Below are 17,884 nucleotides of genomic sequence, written 5' to 3'. Positions count from 1 at the left end.
TTTAATTCTAGTTCACCACAGAGTTCCCACTATTTTTCTCTCTTCCCAGGTTTGTGACTCCTTCCTCCAACAGTGAGAGCCTGCTCCTGTTGTCCTCAGTACTTTTGCTTGTGTAATCAATCTCCCACCTCCTTCACCCCCAAGTATACTTAATCCCCCAGCCAAGCAGACCCCTCCTTGTCCCCACCCCCCAGCAGACTGCTGCTGCTGACAGCCCCCACATGATATGCCCCCTGTTGGTCTCCAACACCCAGTGCCAGGTCATCCTCCCGACGGGGCCAGATGCTGGGCTGTGATGCCCCTGGCTTCCTGCCCACCTCATATGCCTCTCATGGGTATGTAAATATCTGATGACCTGTCTTATCTGTTCCTTATTTAAATTGTGGGGAGCAGATGCCATGGAAATGGAAACACAAAGGTTAGGCTTTCCTGGGGAACCAGACACACAAGTTTCTTGTTAGCGGTGAACTGGTTTTAAGCAAATTTGCCCTCAACTCCCTGGCAGCACTCCCTGATGGTGCTTCAGCATTCGTGTGGTAAGCTGGACAAGCGGGGGCCCTGTACCCGAATGAGCCCCAAGTACTGCAGGCTGAGGGAAGCCGCTCAGAAGGACACAGCCAATGTGTATCCACCCCCTGGAGACACTGGCTGTGGTCATGTGTTTCTTAGTATTGTGGAATTGTGTAATGTTGGTCCCTTTCACTTTTCACCTAATAAAAATAAGCCAGTGTCAGGACCACTTGCTGAGGCATGTGTACCACTAGGCACAGGCAGCCCAAGTTGTCCCTTGCTCACCCCTGACCCTGACCCCAGGAAGCAGCCTTTGGGGGCTCCCCACTGCCCACAGCGGGTGTTTAGCAATGCAACATCTGGAATTTAGTAATAATAAAAAGCTATTTTAAAAAGTACTTTTTTAAGGCTGGGTGCGGTGGCTCATGCCTGTAATCCCAACACTTTGGGAGGCCGAGGCAGTTGGACCACCTGAGATCAGGAGTTCGAGACCAGCCTGACCAACATGGTGAAACCCCATCTCTACTAAAAATACAAAAATTAGCTGGGCGTGGTGGCGTGCGCCTGTAATCCCAGTTACTCAGGAGGCTGAGGCAGGAGTATCACTTGAACCCAGGAGGCAGAGGTTGCAGTGAGATGACATTGCGCCACTGCACTCCAGCCTGGGTGACAGAGTGAGACCCTGTCTAAAAAAAAAAGTACTTTAATCAACTGTAGTCTCAGGAAGCTGTCATTCTTGACCTTCCTACCAGTGAGCTGCTGGGGCTGAACGAGAAACCGATTTTTGAGAGTGTGGGTGTTCAGCCTGGGCACGCCTCTTCATAATTCCATCTGCCCCTGTGTGGATGTTACTGCATGAGTCTGTTAGTCTCAAATTCAGCAGTTTCAGGAGGGAAAACAAGAGTTGATACCAACTGTTGCCAGTGCAGCTGAGATGTCTGTCCATTTCAACCCCTGGTGTCGCCCCACCTCCCTACCCCCATCTGCCTAGGCTTTGAGGGCCATGCTCAGGACTTTTTTTTTTTTTTTTAGACAGAGTTTCACTCTTGTTGCCTAGGCTGGAGTGCAATGGCGCAATCTCGGCTCACTGCCTCCCAGGTTCAAGCAATTTTCCTGCCTCAGCCTCCCGAGTAGCTGGGATTACAGGCATCTGCCACCACACCCGGCTAATTTTTTGTATTTAGTAGAGACAGGGTTTCACCCTGTTGGTCAGGCTGGTCTTGAACTCCTGACCTCAGGTGATCTGCCCACCTCGGCCTCCCAAAGTGCTGGCATTACAGCCATGCGCCACCATGCCCGGCGACATTTTTAATTTTTTAATTTTTTTTTTTTTTTTTTTTTTTTAATTAAGACACAGAGTCTCACTGTGTTGCCCAGACTGGCTTCAAACTCCTGGGCTCAAGTGATCCTCACACCTCAGCTTCCGCACACACCACCATGTCTAGGGGTCGCTGAGGACTATTTTTGGGGGGATGAGGTCTTAGTATGTTGCCCAGGTTGGCCTTGAACTCCTGAGCTCAAGTGATCCTCCTGCCTCAGCCTCCCAAGGTGTGGGGTTACAGGCATGCGCCACTGTGCCTGGCCACTCAGGACTTTTGATTCCTCCAAGCTGAGTCCCAAGGCCGCTGCAGGGCTCAGAGCACAGGCCACCTGGGCATTTCCTTGGAAGCTAATGCTTTCTTCCCACTGACTGGCTCAAACATCTGGGTACAGTGTATGTTTTGGGGTACAGTAGGACAGGGATGAGACAGCAACTGCTCCTCCCTGAAATGCACAAGCCTGGAGCTGAGGGATGCCTGTTCCTGAGTGTCACCTGGAGTGTCCAGGTATCTTTTTACATCAGGAAGTGCAGTCAGTGAGTGCTGTGGGTCCCACCTGTGGGCCACCAGCCTTGATGTCAGGAACACCTCAGCCTTCTAGTCTCGGAGACAAGCCAGCCAGTGGCAGGAAAGTAAACAGGATCTCGATTCTGCTTCATCTGTCCCCATCCCGTGACTAGGAATGGCCAAGTCTCAGCCCAGAGGAAACTGTTCATGGTCCTGATCCTGCACCCTGTGGTACCCACGGGCTGCCTCTTGAAGGGCAATCCCATGAGCCGGGGTCCTGGCGTGCTTCTCGATTTAACCCACAGTTCTCACATTGCCCTCTGGCTGAAGTCTGCAGCAGGCCTTATGGTAAAGACCAAACTTCCACAGAGCGTTTAAAGCCTGGTGGGGCAGGACATGGTGGCTCACACCTATAATCCCAGTATTTTGGAATCGCTTGAGCCCAAGAGTATGAGACCAACCTGGGCAACACAGTAAGACCCTGTCTCTACAACAACAACAACGACAAAGATTAAGTCTGGTGGGTATTGATGGAGCCTGGGCAGGCAGCTCGGGGCTTCCTCGAGTTGTTCCCCAGAGCCCTGCACAGCCTCGGGCAGACCCTTTTCTCCTGTTTTACAGATGGGCAGTGGGAAGCTCTAAGAGACAGGGTCCTCCCCAGGGCACACCAGTCACCCACAGCCAGGCTGCATGCCGCCCCACCCCGTACGCTGTCCTCACTCGTGAAAGGGACCCAGGGCCTGTGTCTCATGGCCGGCACTCATGGGCCCCACACACCCACCTGTGTCATCTGAACAATGACCATTCCTGGCCAGCGCAGGGTCTAGGATGCGCTATGTTCTCAGGGTCTGTCCCGGTGCCTTTCTGTTTTTGTTGATTGAAAAACTGTTTCTGGTGACTGATACATACTAACTGAAATCCCTTTCATCCAGTTCCCCTTATGAGGTTCAGAAGATTCAGTGTCTGGGGGCCTGACTTAGAACACAGGGCTTATCACTCACAGCAGCCTGAAAAGAAAGTGGCCCTCCATGTAAACCTGGCATCACCGGATGCACTGCCAGCAGTCCCTGGTGAACCCCAGGAATGGCCTGTCGGAGGTATGCAGGCAGGTCCCTCAAAGCTTGTCTCCTGGGGTCAGCTTCACCACACCACAGTGTCTGGGTGTTCCTGCCCTGCGGTGGTCTCTGAAGGCCAAGGACACCCTCAGCGTATGCATTTCCTCCCAAACCCTCCTTCCCAGAAACAGCTGTCCTCCTCGGTGTCTAGAGGAGCTGTTCTGAGAACAAAATAAACCCTGATTAGTTGCAGAGCTTTGAATTTAGCTGGGAGAACCAGATACTGGCCACAGTCCCTTTGCTGAGACCCTGGGACTAGGTATGTTGCAGAATTCGAAAGCGTTGGATTTAAGATGTGTCACGTTGGCCAGGTACAGTGGCTCACGCCTATAATCCCAGCACTTTGGGAGGCTGAGGCAGACGGATCACCTGAGGTCAGGAGTTCGAGACCAGCCTGGCCAATATGGTGAACCACCCCCCCACCTCCCTCACCCACCCAACTCTACTAAAAATACAAAAACTAGCTGGGCATGGTGGCGGGTGCCTATAATCCTAGCTACACGGGAGGCTGAGGCAGAAGAATCACTTGAACCTGGGATGTGAGGGTTGCAGTGAGCTGAGATCACACCACTGCACCCCAGCTTGGGCGACAGAGTGAGACTCTGCCTCTAAAAAAATATAAAAATAAAAAATAAGGTTTGTCACATTGATGTTCCCAGTGAGGACTGAGGCGTGGCCTGAATTCACACAGTGGTGTTTGGCACCAGAGCAGGGACAGCCTGGCACGTTGGAATGTGTCAGGCTTTACCTCCACATGAGCATGAGTGACAGCTTGTGTGAAAAGCTTCGGATCTCAGATCTCGAGTGGGTAGGCAGCTCCGAGACGGTGTGCTGAGCCCCAGAGGCCCCTTGCAGACCCACCCGGCCATCCCATCCTGGGCCCTTCTTGAGAAGGGGCCTGCTTTGCCTTCTCCACCCTGTGACTGTGTCTCTGGGGAACAAGAAGTTTCTCAGCCAGGGCTGTTGTGCTGCAGGAACCCTTGCTGTGCTGTAGGAACGCACAGAGCCCCATTCAGAGGAGTAAATGTAAATAATGCATAACATCAGGGAATGCCTTTTTGTCTTCCTGACTAATGATTGGCCTTGCTAGTAGTTGGCAGGCATAAGCCATTCTCATTCTTTCCCTTCCTCGTCAGCCGGTCGGATCTGTTGCAATTACAGAATCGGGTTCTGTAAATTCAGCCAGGAAGCTGGGGTGTCATGGTGCTCATGGGGCTTTCCTGGGTCCTAGCAGTCACCCTGAGGCCTATGAGTCACCTCTCTGGAACTGAGATCCTTTTTCTAATTAGCTGTACCCTGGGGCTGAGTCCCATGTACATTTCTTTAGGGTTCTTGTGGGAGTAGACCCCGGCAGCTGGGGGACTTATTCTCCAGGTTGATTGGAGTATCCTTTCCTCCCCTCAGTCTCAGGGTAACTCACAAATTGAGCCCCTGAGTCTCATCAGCTGGGTGGCTCCAGACACTCACCACAGGGCTGTTTACATTTGAATTAATTAAAACCAAATGCAATTAACCAGTGCATTCCTCAGCCACACCAGCCACATTTCAAGTCTCAGCAGCCACACAGGGCTGGTGCCTCCTATAATAGAAAGGTCTAGAACATCCTATCATTGCCAAAGTGTCTGTTGGACAGAGAAGTGGATCATTGTATATAAATATACAGATTAAGGAATCTGAAAACAACCTGATGTCCATGATAACTAGAAAAACAAAATGTGTGTCCAGGCGCCATGGCTCACACCTGTAATTCCAGCACTTTGGGAGGCCGAGGTGGGTGGATCATTTGAGGTCAGGGGTTCGAGACCAGCCTGGCCAACATGGTGAAACCCCGTCTCTACTAAAAATATAAAAATTAGCTGGGCGTGGTGGCATATGCCTGTAATCCCAGCTACTCGGGAGGCTGAGGCGCGAGAATCACTTGCACCTGGGAGGCAGAGGTTGCAGTGAGCGGAGATCACGCCATTGCACTCTAGCCTAGGCGACAGAGCAAGACTCTCTCTCAAAAAAAAAAAAAAGAAAGAAAACAAAACAAAACGTGATCCATCCATGCAATGGAGTATTATTCAGCCATAAAGAGGAATGAAGTATTGGCACAGGCTGCAACGTGGGTGCACCTTGAAAACATGATGCTGGGTAGGAGAAGCCAGATGTGAAGTGTCACATCACATGCTGTGTGATTCCATCAATATGAAGAGTCCAGATCAGGCAAATCCATAGAGACAGGAAGACTCGTGGTTGTCCCGGGGCTAGGGAGGGGGCGTAGAGAGTGACTGCTCATAGAGACGGGGTATCTTTAGGGAGGATGAGAATGTTAGCTAGTGGTGGTGGTCGCACAACCTTGGGAATAAACTAAAAACCACTGAAGTATTCACTTTAAGCAGATGAATTATATGGCATGTGAATTATATCTCAATAAAGCTCACCTCAAGGATTGAGGGTCTTTGGTAGGGGCCGTATCTAAAACAGTGTGCCTGTAGCTTAAGGCCTTAGTGCACATACACATTCTTATGAATTAGCACTTCTTTGCTGCCTCTTAGGGCTTAACCACTGACGGAAACTGTCTTGTGTGCTTGCACTTTTCTGGTTTGTCTTCTGACCTCTGACTCCTTTCCTGGAAGACCAGCATCAAGAAAGCACAAGGCAGATCTGTGGTTCATCTCTGCCCTGTTGTGGGCTTGGCACACTGTAGATACTAGGGAGCTTCTTTTTTTCTTTTGAGATGGAGTCTCGCTCTGTCACCCAGGCTGGAGTGCAATTGTGCGATCTCAGCTCACTGCAACCTCCATTTCCCGGGTTCAAGCGGGTCTCCTGCCTCAGCCTCCCAAGTAGCTGGGATTACAGGTGCCTGCCACCATGCCCAACTAATTTTTGTATTTTTAGTAGAGATGGGATTTCACCACGTTGGCCAGGCTGGTTTCGAACTCCTGACCTCAGGTAATCCACCCGCCTCGGCCTCCCAAAGTGCTGGGATTTACAGGCATGAGCCACCGTGCCTGACCAGAACTTTTTTTTTCTTTCTTTTTCTTTGTCTTTAGTTATTTATTTATTTATTTTAGACGGAGTCTTGCTCAGTTGCCCAGGCTGGAGTGCAGTGGTGCGATCTCGGCTCACTGCAAGCTCCACCTCCCGGGTTCGGGTTCATGCCATTCTCCTGCCTCCGCCTCCTGAGTAGTTGGGACTACAGGCGCCCACCACCACACTCCGCTAATTTTTTGTATTTTTAGTAGAGATGGGGTTTCATCGTGTTAGCCAGGATGGTCTCGATCTCCTGACCTCGTGACCCGCCCACCTCGACCTCCCAAAGTGCTGGGACTATAGGCGTGAGCCACCGCGCCCAGCCTCTTTTTACGTTCTTTTTTTGAGTCAAGATCTTGCTCTGTCATGCAGGTTGGAGGCACTGGTGTGATCATAGCTCACTGCTCCCTTGAATTCCCGGGCTCAAGTGATCCTCCCGCCTCAGCCTCTGGAGTAGCTGGGACTACAAGTGGGCACCACCATGCCTGGATATTTTTTTGTGGAGATGGGATCTTGCTGTGTTGCCCAGGCTGGTCTTAAACTCTTGTCCTCAAGCAATCCTCCCTTCTCAGCCTCTGAAAGTGCTGGGATTACAGGGATGAGCCAACCTGTCCAGCCCTGGTGAACTTATTGATAGATCAGTTCCTTGGGAAATTCTTTTTAGAGTAGTCAGGGCATTGGATGGCCTAAAACTCTTTGATTCGCAGGCTGGGAATTGGTTGGTCATGGTTAGTGTGCATGTTGCTAGGCTGGTTACCTCCCTGTATGAGACTCAGCCAAAGAGGCACCACACCTCATGGTGACTGTAGCCCAGCTCCTGAAGCTTCTAGACCTTTCCCCCATGGCTCTCATTTGTTGTTGTTTGAAATTAGAGCATTTCTTCAGATGAAAAAATTGGGCCACACGGTGGCTCACACCTGTAATCCCAGGGTGAGGCGGGTAGATCACGAGGTCAGGAGTTCGAGACCAGCCTGGCCAACATGGTGAAACCCTGTCTCTACTAAAAATACAAAAATTGTGTGGTGGCCAGCTTAGTTGGGAACTATGGCTAAACATCATCCTGATTTGATCTTTTGCCGCAAGCAGGCTGGTGTTGCCATCAGATGACTGTGTGAAAAATGTGATGGCAAATGTGTTATTTGTGACTCCTATGTGCGTCCCTGCACTCTGGTGTGCATATGTGATGAGTGTAACTATGGATCTTACTGGGGCTCTGTGTGATCTGTGGAGGCCCTGGGGTCTCTGATGCCTATTATTGTAAGGAGTGCACCATCCAGGAGAAGAATAGGGATGGCTGCCTGAAGATTGTCTATTTGGGGAGCTCTAAGACCTCTTCTATGAATGCAAAAAATACGGCTTCAAGAAGAGGTGATTGGTAAGTGGCCCCTTCCTCCCCCCCGCCCCACATCAAGCTACTGCAGCTTTCAGAAAAGATGCCTACTATTACCAGCAGAAAGGGAGCAGAGCCCAGAGCATCACCAGGAGTGCCTGCTGGTGTACTGGCAGCTTGCCACCCCCTCCTCTCCCTTCACCCAGACATGTAGTAGGGATGTAAAAGGATTCTTCACAGAGCACTCTGGGACACTGTATTGGAGAAAAATTGATAGATTAATTAATGGTTTTTCTTGAATTCGAGAAGCAAAGATCTGTTCTCCATATTGATATGTGCTCCCTCAACCAAGATCTTCTAAAAAGAAATAATATTTTAGTCTTCTGCTTGAGTAGTTGACTGTGAAACTATGCTCAGTGGAAAACATGTTCTTGCAGCAGCACTGGTGGCAGCTGTCCTTGAGGAACCTTTGGTGTGTGGTGGGAAGCTATCAGAACAAGAAATGTAGGCATTTACTCTTTTTTTTTTTTTTTTTTTAATTTGAGATGGAGTCTTGCTCTGTCACCCAGGCTGGAGTGCAATGGCTCGATCTCGGCTCACCACAACCTCTGCCTCCCGGGGTCAAGCAGTTCTCCTGCCTCAGCTGCCCAAGTAGCTGGGATTACAGGAGTCCGCCACCACGCCCGGCTAATTTTTGTATTTTTAGTAGAGATGGGGTTTCACCACGTTGGCCAGGCTGGTCTCAAACTCCCAACCTCAGGTGATCCGCCCGCCTGGGCCTTCCAAAGTGCTGGTATTACAGGCGTGAGCCACTGCTCCTGGCCTACTGTTTTAACACTTGTACTGGTGTCATGTTATTTTCATTCTGAGAAATTGGAAACCCTTTCTATTGCTATTAATAAAGTTCGTGTTTATTTTCTGGTAGTCAAAAAACAAAAACAAAACAAAAAAACAAAAATTAGCTGGGTGGGGTGGCGGGTGCCTGTAATCCCAGCTACTCGTGAGGGTGAGGGAGGAGAATCGCTTGAACCTGAGAGGCAGAGGTTGCAGTGAGCCAAGATTGAGCCACTGCACTCCAGCCTGGGCAAGAGAGTGAGACTGCGTCTCAAAAAAATTAAAAAGAAAAAGAAAATTGTTTAAGGTAGATAGAAGCCATCAGTGAGTGCTGTTTTTCTTTTTCTTTTCTTTTTTTTTTTTTTTTGAGACGGAATCTCACTCTGTCGCCCAGGCTGGAGTGCAGTGGCGCGATCTCGGCTCACTGTAACCTCCACCTCCTGGGTTCAAACGATTCTCCTGCCTCAGCCTCCTGAGTAGCTGGGACTACAGGTGCATGCCACCACGCCTGGCTAATTTTTTGTATTTTTAGTAGAGATGGGGTTTTACCATGTTAGCCATGATAATCCCGATCTCCTGACTTCGTGGCCTCCCAAAGTGCTGGGATTACAGGCGTGAGCCATCGTGCCCGGCCAAGTACTGTTTTTCTTAGCTGTGGCTCTTAAATGTTTGCAACTCCTCACAGGGGCTTGTTTTTCCAGATGTGCTGCCTGGCACATCTGGAAAAATATAATATTACAGCACTATATATTACAGTGTTTTGCTGTCTTCCTTTTGCCCTGTTACCACATGCAAGGACAGTAGCACAGAAAAACAAGCCTAAACCGCATATCATTTTTACTCAGCATTAGCAGCTCATATAATTGTTTGTTTATTTTTTGAGACAGGGTCTTGCTCTGTCTCAAAGAGACAGGCTGGAGTACAGTGGCATGATCATGGCTCAATGCATTCTTGACTTCCCAGGTTCAGGTGATCCTCCCACCTCAGCCTCTCAAGTAGCTGAGACTACAGATACAAGCCACCATATCCGGCTAATTTTTGTACTTTTTATAGATGGGGGTCTTGCTGTGTTGCCCAGGCTGGTCTGGAACTCCTGGGCTTAAGTGATCCTCCCGTCTCAGCCCCTCAAAGTGCTAGGATTACAGGCATAAGCCACCACATGCTCAGCCTATTTATTTTTTAAATGTACAGAACAGTAGGCATTTTTTTAAAAATCACATAATAGTTTATTTCAGAACTGCAGGGTTTTAATTAACAAACATGTAAACATATGGAAATGAAATTAATTTGCATATTTGATTGTGGTTCCAGCATCTTCATTTCTCACGCATCCGTGTGAAGAGACCACCAAACAGGCTTTCTGTGAGCAACATGGCTGTTTATTTCACCTGGGTGCAGGTGGGCTGAGTCCAAAAAGAGAGTCAGCAAAGGGTGGTGGGATTATCATTAGTTCTTATAGGTTTTGGGATAGGCGGTGGAGTTAGGAGTAATGTTTTTTTTGGGCAGGGGGTGGATCTCACAAAGTACATTCTCAAGGGTGGAAAGAATTACAAAGAACCTTCTCAAGGGTGGGGGAGATTACAAAGTACATTGATCAGTTAGGGTGGGGCAGAAACAAATTACAATGGTGGAATGTCATCAGTTAAGGCTATTTTCACTTCTTTTGTGGATCTTCAGTGGCTTCAGGCCATCTGGATGTATACGTGCAGGTCACAAGGGATATGATGGCTTAGCTTGGGCTCAGAGGCCTGACACACTTCAGTTGTGACTGGTTGTGATGTATTTTAATTAGAGATGACGGAGATTTGCCTAGTGTGATAATCCCTCAGTTAGGTGAATATCTAGTGTGTGGCAGCCACTATTTCAGAAACTGATGAGTGTTTGTTAAGGGTTATTCTTTTTAAAGTCCTGTGGATCTGAGAAACTTCCATGACTTAAGATAAGGATTTATCTAGAATGTTACTTTTTTTTTTTGAGATGGAGTCTCACTGTGTCACCCAGGCTGGAGTATAGTGGCGCAATCTGGACTCACCTCAACCTCTGCCTCCCGGGTTCAAGAGATTCTCCTGCCTCAGCCCCCCAAGTAGCTGGAATTACAGGTGTGCACTACCACGCCCAGCGAATTTTATATTTTTAATAGAGATGGGGTTTCACCATGTTGGCCAGGCTGGTCTGCCTCAGAGAACAGAACAAAGCCTGTTCTAGCGCCTGTCCTAGAATGTTACTTAAATGAACTAACCTGTGGGATGTGGCCTAAAAGGTAAAGCCAGGCAGTTCTTAATACAAACAGGCTGGGCTCCAGAAGTCTCCTTGTTTAGAGTTAAGGAGTAAACTCAGTGCCCATGATGCCCAGGAAAGCATAAGATAAAACAGCCCTTGGGCCAGGAGGCGGCTCGCGCCTGTAATCCCAGCCCTTTGGGAGGCCAAGGGGGTGATCACGAGGTCAGGAGCTCGAGACCAGCCTGGCCAACATAGTGAAGCCCCATCTCTACTAAAAATACAAAAATTAGCCAGGCATGGTGGTGCATGCCTGTAGTCCCATCTACTCAGGAGGCTGAGGCAGGAGAATCGCTTGAACCCTGGAGGTGGAGGTTGCCGTGAGCCGAGATTGTGCCACTGCACTCTAGTTTAGGCAACAGAGTGAGACTTCATCTCAAAAAAAAAAAAAAACCAGCCCTTGGTCGTGTCAGACCACACCTTGAGGTCTGTTGGGGGCAGTGTGGAGGGGAGGGGAAGTTGTCCATTACATCCATGACTCTCTGGGTGACTCCAGCTGTAGGGACACCCTTCAGCCTATGAGTGGGTCACATCTTCTTCGTCATGCCTTGCTGCCTGCTGGTCTGTCCCCCTCCCGAGTTTCTGGTCTCCTTGACTGGACCCTGCTGGTCTGAGCCGAGGAGGGACCTCCCTGTCTACCTGTGTCTGATTTGAATCAGTGGCTCTAAAATATCTCCAGGAAGACTGGGGTTTGCTGTGGGGCTTGAGGACATGCCCATTATCAGGTTAAGGAAGGTTCTTTCTATTCTTTGATTTGCCTGTGGGTTTTTTATTTTTTTGAATCAGAGTCTCGCTCTGTCACCCAGGCTGGAGTGCAGTGGCATGATCTTGGCTCACTGCAACCTCCGCCTCCCGGGTGCAAGCGGTTCTCGAGCCTCCACCTCCTGAGTAGCTGGGATTATAGGTGTGCACCACCACACCCAGCTAATTTTTCTTTCTTTCTTTTTGAGATGAAGTTTCACTCTTGTTGCCCAGGCTGTAGTGCAATGGCATGATCTCGGCTCACCACAACCTCTGCCTCCTGGGTTCAAGCAATTCTCCTGCCTCAGCCTCCCGAGTAGCTGGGATTACAGGCATGTGCCACCATGCCCAGCTAATTTTGTATTTTTAGTAGAGATGGGATTTCTCCATGTTGGTCAGGCTGGTCTCCAACTCCCGACCTGAGGTGATCTTCCCGCCTCAACCTCCCAAAGTGCTGGGTTTACAGGCGTGAGCTTTTTCTATTTTTAGTAGAGATGGGGTTTCACTATGTTGGCCAGGCTGGTCTGGAACTCCTGACCTCAGGTGATCCCCCCAACCCCAGCCTCCTAAAGTGCTGGGATTAGGGCATGAGCTACCATGCCTGACCAGGTTTGCCCAAGGGTTTTAATTGATTTTGTTAATTTTCTGTATCTTTTTTTTGGTGGGGGAGGGGGTCTTACTTTGTCGAACTGGCTGGAGTGCAGTGGCGCAGTCACAGCTCACTGCAGCCTCAAACTCCAGGGCTCAAGCGATCTTCCTGTCTCAGCTTCTCAAGTAGCTGGGATTACAGGTGTGTGCCACCAAACCTGACTCATTTTTAAAAATTTTTTGTAGAGATGGGGTCTTGCTATGTTGCCCAGGCTGGTCTCAAACTCCTGAGCTGAAGTGATCTTCCCACCTCAGCCTCCCAAAGTGCTGGGATTACAGGGTGAGCCACTGCACCTGGCCTTTCTGCATCTTTGTTTTGTTTTGTTTTGTTTTGTTTTTTTGAGACGGAGTCTCGCTTTGTTGCCCAGGCTGGAGTGCAATGGCATGATCTCGGCCCACTGCAAGCTCCACCTCCCAGGTTCAAGCTATTCTCATGTCTCAGCCTCCCAAGTAGCTGGGATCACAGTAAAGATGGGGTTTCACCATGTTGGTCAGGTTGGTCTTGAACTCCTGACCTCAGGTGATCCACCTAACTCAGCCTCCCAAAGTGCTGGGATTACAGGCATGAGCCACCGCGCCTGGCCACCTCCGCTCTCTTGCTGGGGAAGAGTTCATGACGCAGGCCTGAGCTTGGTGTTCCCGGAGCCCGGGTGAAACAGGAGTGTTCCCTTTTCCCCCTTGCAGGGCGTGTGACGGATGTGGCTCACTTCTTCGGTGCCCCACAGCTCAAACCCCTAAGGGGGATCATGCAGTCAGGCAGGTGGGGGGAGCGTGGTCTCCAACCCCACAGCAGCAGCGCAGCGTCTTAGGGTTGTGTTTATAGCTCCCAAAGCCCCAGTGGGCATGCGTCACAGTGTGCTCTTTCAGCTTAGCTGAAAGAGAAGCAGGCTTCTTGTGTTAATCAGCTCAGTTAGACCCTCTGCCCTATCTCAAGGACAAAGGGTTTTCTATATTCTGGGGTTCTTGCCTTAGTGTACTGGAAAAATCGGATCACATGTGGGCGTGGAGAATGAGTACAAGGTTTTACTGAGTGGTGTAGGTAGCTCTCAGCAGATGGATGGGGGGCCCAAAGGGGGTTGGATTGGGAAGGTGGTTTTGCCCTGGAGTTGGGCCGCTCAGTGACTGGGCTCTCCTGGATTTCCCTTGGTGTCTGCATTGTTCCACCATCAATGGCCCGCCAGTGTCTATTGGTGTGTTCTTCTGCTGGTGTGTTCCTCTCGACTTCCAGCTGCTTGTGTGTGTCTGCTTAAGGTCTCAGGCTTATTTGGGCACAAGATGTGGGGCGTGGCAGGCCAAAAGGCAACCTTTTGGCCACAAAAACAGAAATGCTTGTTCTCACTTAGGTCCGAGGGCACAGGGCCGAAGGTGGAGCCCTCGCCAGGGACCCCGCCCTTCTCTACCCAGCACTTCCTTGCCCCACTCCCATATCACTGGGAAGCTAGATTGGAGCTGAGAGGTGAGAGGAGTGAGCAGCAGCAGGATTTGGGGGGTGGGAGGAGGTGCCAGGAGCAAATGAGGCCAGATCCCAAAGGTAGGGGGCCTTGGGTTCTCATGGAAGAGTCCTGCTGGCCTTCTGCCTTCACTGTGTTGGGCTCCCCAGCCTCCTGCTGGGGCCACCCCACGATGTCCTTCACATCCCAGGGCACTCTCCTGGGGAATCAGGCGGTACCACTTCCTCCATAGGCCTCTCACAGCCAGTCTCGTCTCCTGCTGCTCAGAGCACCACCCAGCCACTTGGAAGCCCCCACCTATTCTCACACTGTCACCTTGCATCTTGGCAGGAACACCTTCCTTGGCCAATAACCTCGTCCAGTCCCTCAGCTCCCAAAGCCAATGGCAGCACCGCATGGCCTGGGTTCCCGCAGCCTTCCTGACACCCCTGGGCTGGCATTCTTGGGGTTGGACAGGCCTGCTTCCCACCAAACAGGTCTCCCAAAGTGAGTAGGTCGCTCCTCCTGCAGCGTGGCCTTTGTCTCCCCTTCCTTGTTTGGTGTCCTGGTGTTTTCTCCACTGGAAGTGCTGGAGCAGGCGCTCTGCCCTGTGTCATCGCCTCCCTGACACAGGAACGTGGAATGCCGGCTCCTTCCAAGTGGCAGTGCCACCGCCACCCGCAAGACAGTAATGACGCGTAGGGGAAGCAGGCATCCTACAGATGCGTGCGAGGAAATAGGTTTACTCTCAATTCTGGACTGTTCACCCCAGCTCTTATGGGCCCTGAGAGTTTGGATCTGGGACTGGGGTGGTTCAGAGGCTCATCAGAGCTTCCAGCAGCAGCTCAGGCTCAGCCTTCAGGCCCCTCCAGCCTCAGGCATGGTTTTGGCCACCCCAGCATGGCGGCCATGTAAAACAGAAGCAAGATGAACTACTGGGGAAAAGAAAGGAAAAATAAAACAGATATACAAGTCAGTAAGGCCAAAAGTTGTGTTAAATTCAATAGACATCAAATTACTCTGTCAAATTGCAATACATTTCCATGTGCGGATGCTGGTGTCTATGCTGGCCTCGCTGTAGGCAGGTGACAGGTGTGGGCTGGCCCAGAGGACAGATCACCTTTCTAGGAGTCCTACTCTAAACAAGGTAAAATCTGGTCGGGCGTAGTGGTTCATGCCTGTAATCCTAGCACTTTGGGAGGCCAAGGCAGGAGGATCACTTGAATCCAGGAGTTCAAGACCAGCCTGGGCAACATGGCAAAACCTCGTCTCTACAAAAAATATAAAAATTAGCTGGGCAGGGTGGCGCATGCCTGTAGTCCCAGCTACTCAGGAGGCTGAGGCGGGAGGATCACTTGAGCCCAGGAAGTCAAGGCTGCAGCGTGCCACTGCACTCCTGCCTGAGTGACCTCCCCAATAGCTGGTGTTTTTTCTTTTAAGCAGTTGGGGTCTAAGTACAGAAGGTTATTTACCACCTGCCTCCCCTATCCCTGTCCTCCAATATCAGAGGCCTTGTTTAGGGAGGAAACACTCTCACAACAAATAAAAGTGGCTCCTGGTGAGCACCTTGCCAGAATGCCTTGTAGAACTCATTTCCTTATTACCTTTGGCTCTTTGACTACAAGATAAGCTGGAGCTGATGGAAGTTGAGCTCTCATTCTGAAAACTGGGACAGGAAAGTTAACCTCAGCCCAGGTCCCAGTTACCACGCTGGGTCCCACCGGCAGAACTGTGGCCAGTGGCCCCGTTCTTTCTAAGGGTCACTGGTCAGGAGGCCAGTAGCATAGGAGACCCCGGTAGCAGCAGCAAGACCCTGGTTCTTATCCCCCCAGGGCAAGCAGCAGCCACTTGTCATCCTCAAAGCTCAGGCCCAGCACTCAGTAGGTGCTCAGTAAGTGACTGAAAAAGCCTCAAAAGTTTCTAGAAAGCAGGAAGTCCCCGTGTTTTCTCCTTCATGTCGATTCTCACCTGTGCAGAGTCACCGGCACTGTCAGTTCCAGACACGGTGGGTGGGCCCGAGGGCAGGTGGACATGCTTGTCTGCGTCTGCGCCTGCGCCTGTGTGATCAGAGCAAGCTGTGACTATAGGTACTCATTGCGACTCAGGTCGGCACACTAGGCTTGGGCTCTCTGTCACCAAAGGACTCCTCAAAGAGAGATTTGGCCGCCTCTCACCAGGCGTCAACCCTCTGTCCCAGATTCCACAGTTTAATCCGTCTCCAACGCTCATTCCGGCTGTGGATGGTGGGGGGAGATGGGGAGGAGGCTCAGCCTCCACGATCGATTGATTGGCGCAGGAGGCCCTGCCTCTGCTTTTGAGGGGCCCGCTTCTTGCTGATTTGAGACAGCAGGGAGAGCGTGAGGTGAGTGTTTTGCTTAGTCCCATACCCTGATGGGCTCCGGGCCGGGCCTGCGGTTCTATGTAATTCCATCCAGTCAGTTGCCTGGGGCAGCTCCATTCACAACTGGGGCTTGCAGCCAGCGGAGTGACCACTGGCAGCCACATGACTGGAAAGTGGCAGACCCGAGGGGTCAGTCAGGGCATCTGATTTAATCCATGGGTTAGTCTTCTCCCTATGGGGCTGGGGTCCCAGAGATGGCTCCCACTTGCTGTGGGAAGGAGGCGGGAGCACAGCCCGCTGCCAAGTGAGAGCACTGCTGAGTGGGTGAGGGGGCAGGTGAGCAGCTTGGGGAAGTCAGGGCAAAGGAGGGTTCCCTCTGAGCCTTCTGCTTTTCCCCACGTCTTTGTTCCTGGGGAGAAAAATTAAAGCAACTTGGGGTTATGTTACTGTCTTAGTCTACTCAGGCCACCCTAACAAAATGCCACAAGACTGGGTGATTTTTTTTTTTTGAGACGGAGTCTCACTCTGTTGCCAGGCTGTAGTGGCTTAATCCCGGCTCACTGCAACCTCCGCCTCCCAGGTTTAAGCGATTCTTCTGCCTCAGCCTCCTGAGTAGCTGAGATTACAGGCACACGCCACCACGCCCGGCTAATTTTTGTATTTTTAGTAGAGATGGGGTTTCACCATATTGGCCAGGATGGTCTCGATCTATTGACCTTGTGATCCACCCTCCTTGGCCTCCCAAAGTGCTGGGATTACAGGTATGAGCCACCACGCCCGGCCCAGACTGGGTGGTTTACAAAATAGAAATTTATTTCTCACAGTTCTGGGGCCTAGAAAGTCCCAGACGAAGGTGCTGGCCAGGTAGTTCATTATGAGGCCTTTTCTCTTGGCTTGTAGGCGGCCGCCATCTTACTGTGAGCTCACATGACCTCTTAGGGAAAGCGAGCTCCCTGAGGTCTCTGCCCATCAGGACATTAATCCTATCAGATCAGGGCCACATCCTTATGACCTCATTTAACCTTAATTGCCTCCTAAAAGCGTCACCTCCAAATAGTCACGTTGGGAGTTAGGGCTTCGACATGTGAATTTGGAGGTGACACAAACATTCGGCTCACAGCATTGCCATATTGTTTCTTAGAAAAACATAATCCCGATTTTATTTTATGTCATTGTTTGATTTACTGGAGTTTCTGCCACACACAGTAAGTTGGGAACAGAAGGAAGCCTGGCAGTTTGAGGAGGGGGGTACCTTTGTTTTAAGTCTGTTTCCCCATGTCAGTGCCTCCGACAGATGGTATCCCTGAACCGAGCTTCTGGTACCTCCAGCCTCCCTGCCTGCCAGTCAAGGGCCCTGGGGGAGCTGAGGAGCACAGCTGAGAAGCTCTGGAACAGTCACCGGAACTGAGCTTGCTGTAATTGATGGTAACGCATGTCTAATGACCATAATTAGGCCAGCATCAGTGTACGGGGAGCACAAAGGCACGGTGCTGAGGGAGCTGTTGTAGGCGCCACCCAAGAGGCAGCTGGCAGGGCAGATGTCCCCAGCATGGACTGATGGTGGCGACCAAGGCACAGCGTTTCTCCTCGGTAACTTAGCTTTTTAAGTTTTGCTTTTGCTTATAACACATATATAGCAAAAATGCATTTTTTTTTTTTTTTGAGATGGAGTCTTGCTGTTTCCCAGGCTGGAGTGCAGTGGCATGATCTTGGCTCACTGCAACCTCTACCTCCTGGGTTCAGGCAGTTCTCCTGCCTCAGCCTCCCAAGTAGCTGAGATTACAGGCTTGTGCCATCACACCTAGCTAATTTTTTTT

At 50.7% G+C, this 17,884-nt stretch overlaps 1 protein-coding gene and 1 pseudogene across 1 annotated transcript in view; both read left to right on the top strand.

The window, feature by feature from the left end:
* The window catches only part of PBX4 (PBX homeobox 4), a 60,606-nt gene that overhangs the window by 26,947 nt on the left and 15,775 nt on the right, over positions 1 to 17,884 (top strand). The gene's annotated exons all lie outside the window — the stretch shown is intronic.
* LOC100988696 (PHD finger-like domain-containing protein 5A) lies at positions 1,129 to 7,838 on the top strand (annotated as a pseudogene).

This window comes from Pan paniscus, chromosome 20 (assembly GCF_029289425.2).
Source record: "Pan paniscus chromosome 20, NHGRI_mPanPan1-v2.0_pri, whole genome shotgun sequence".
Taxonomy (NCBI): domain Eukaryota; kingdom Metazoa; phylum Chordata; class Mammalia; order Primates; family Hominidae; genus Pan; species Pan paniscus.
The sequence above is the reverse complement of the archived record's forward strand: the minus strand, read 5'-3'. Positions and strand labels throughout refer to the sequence as shown.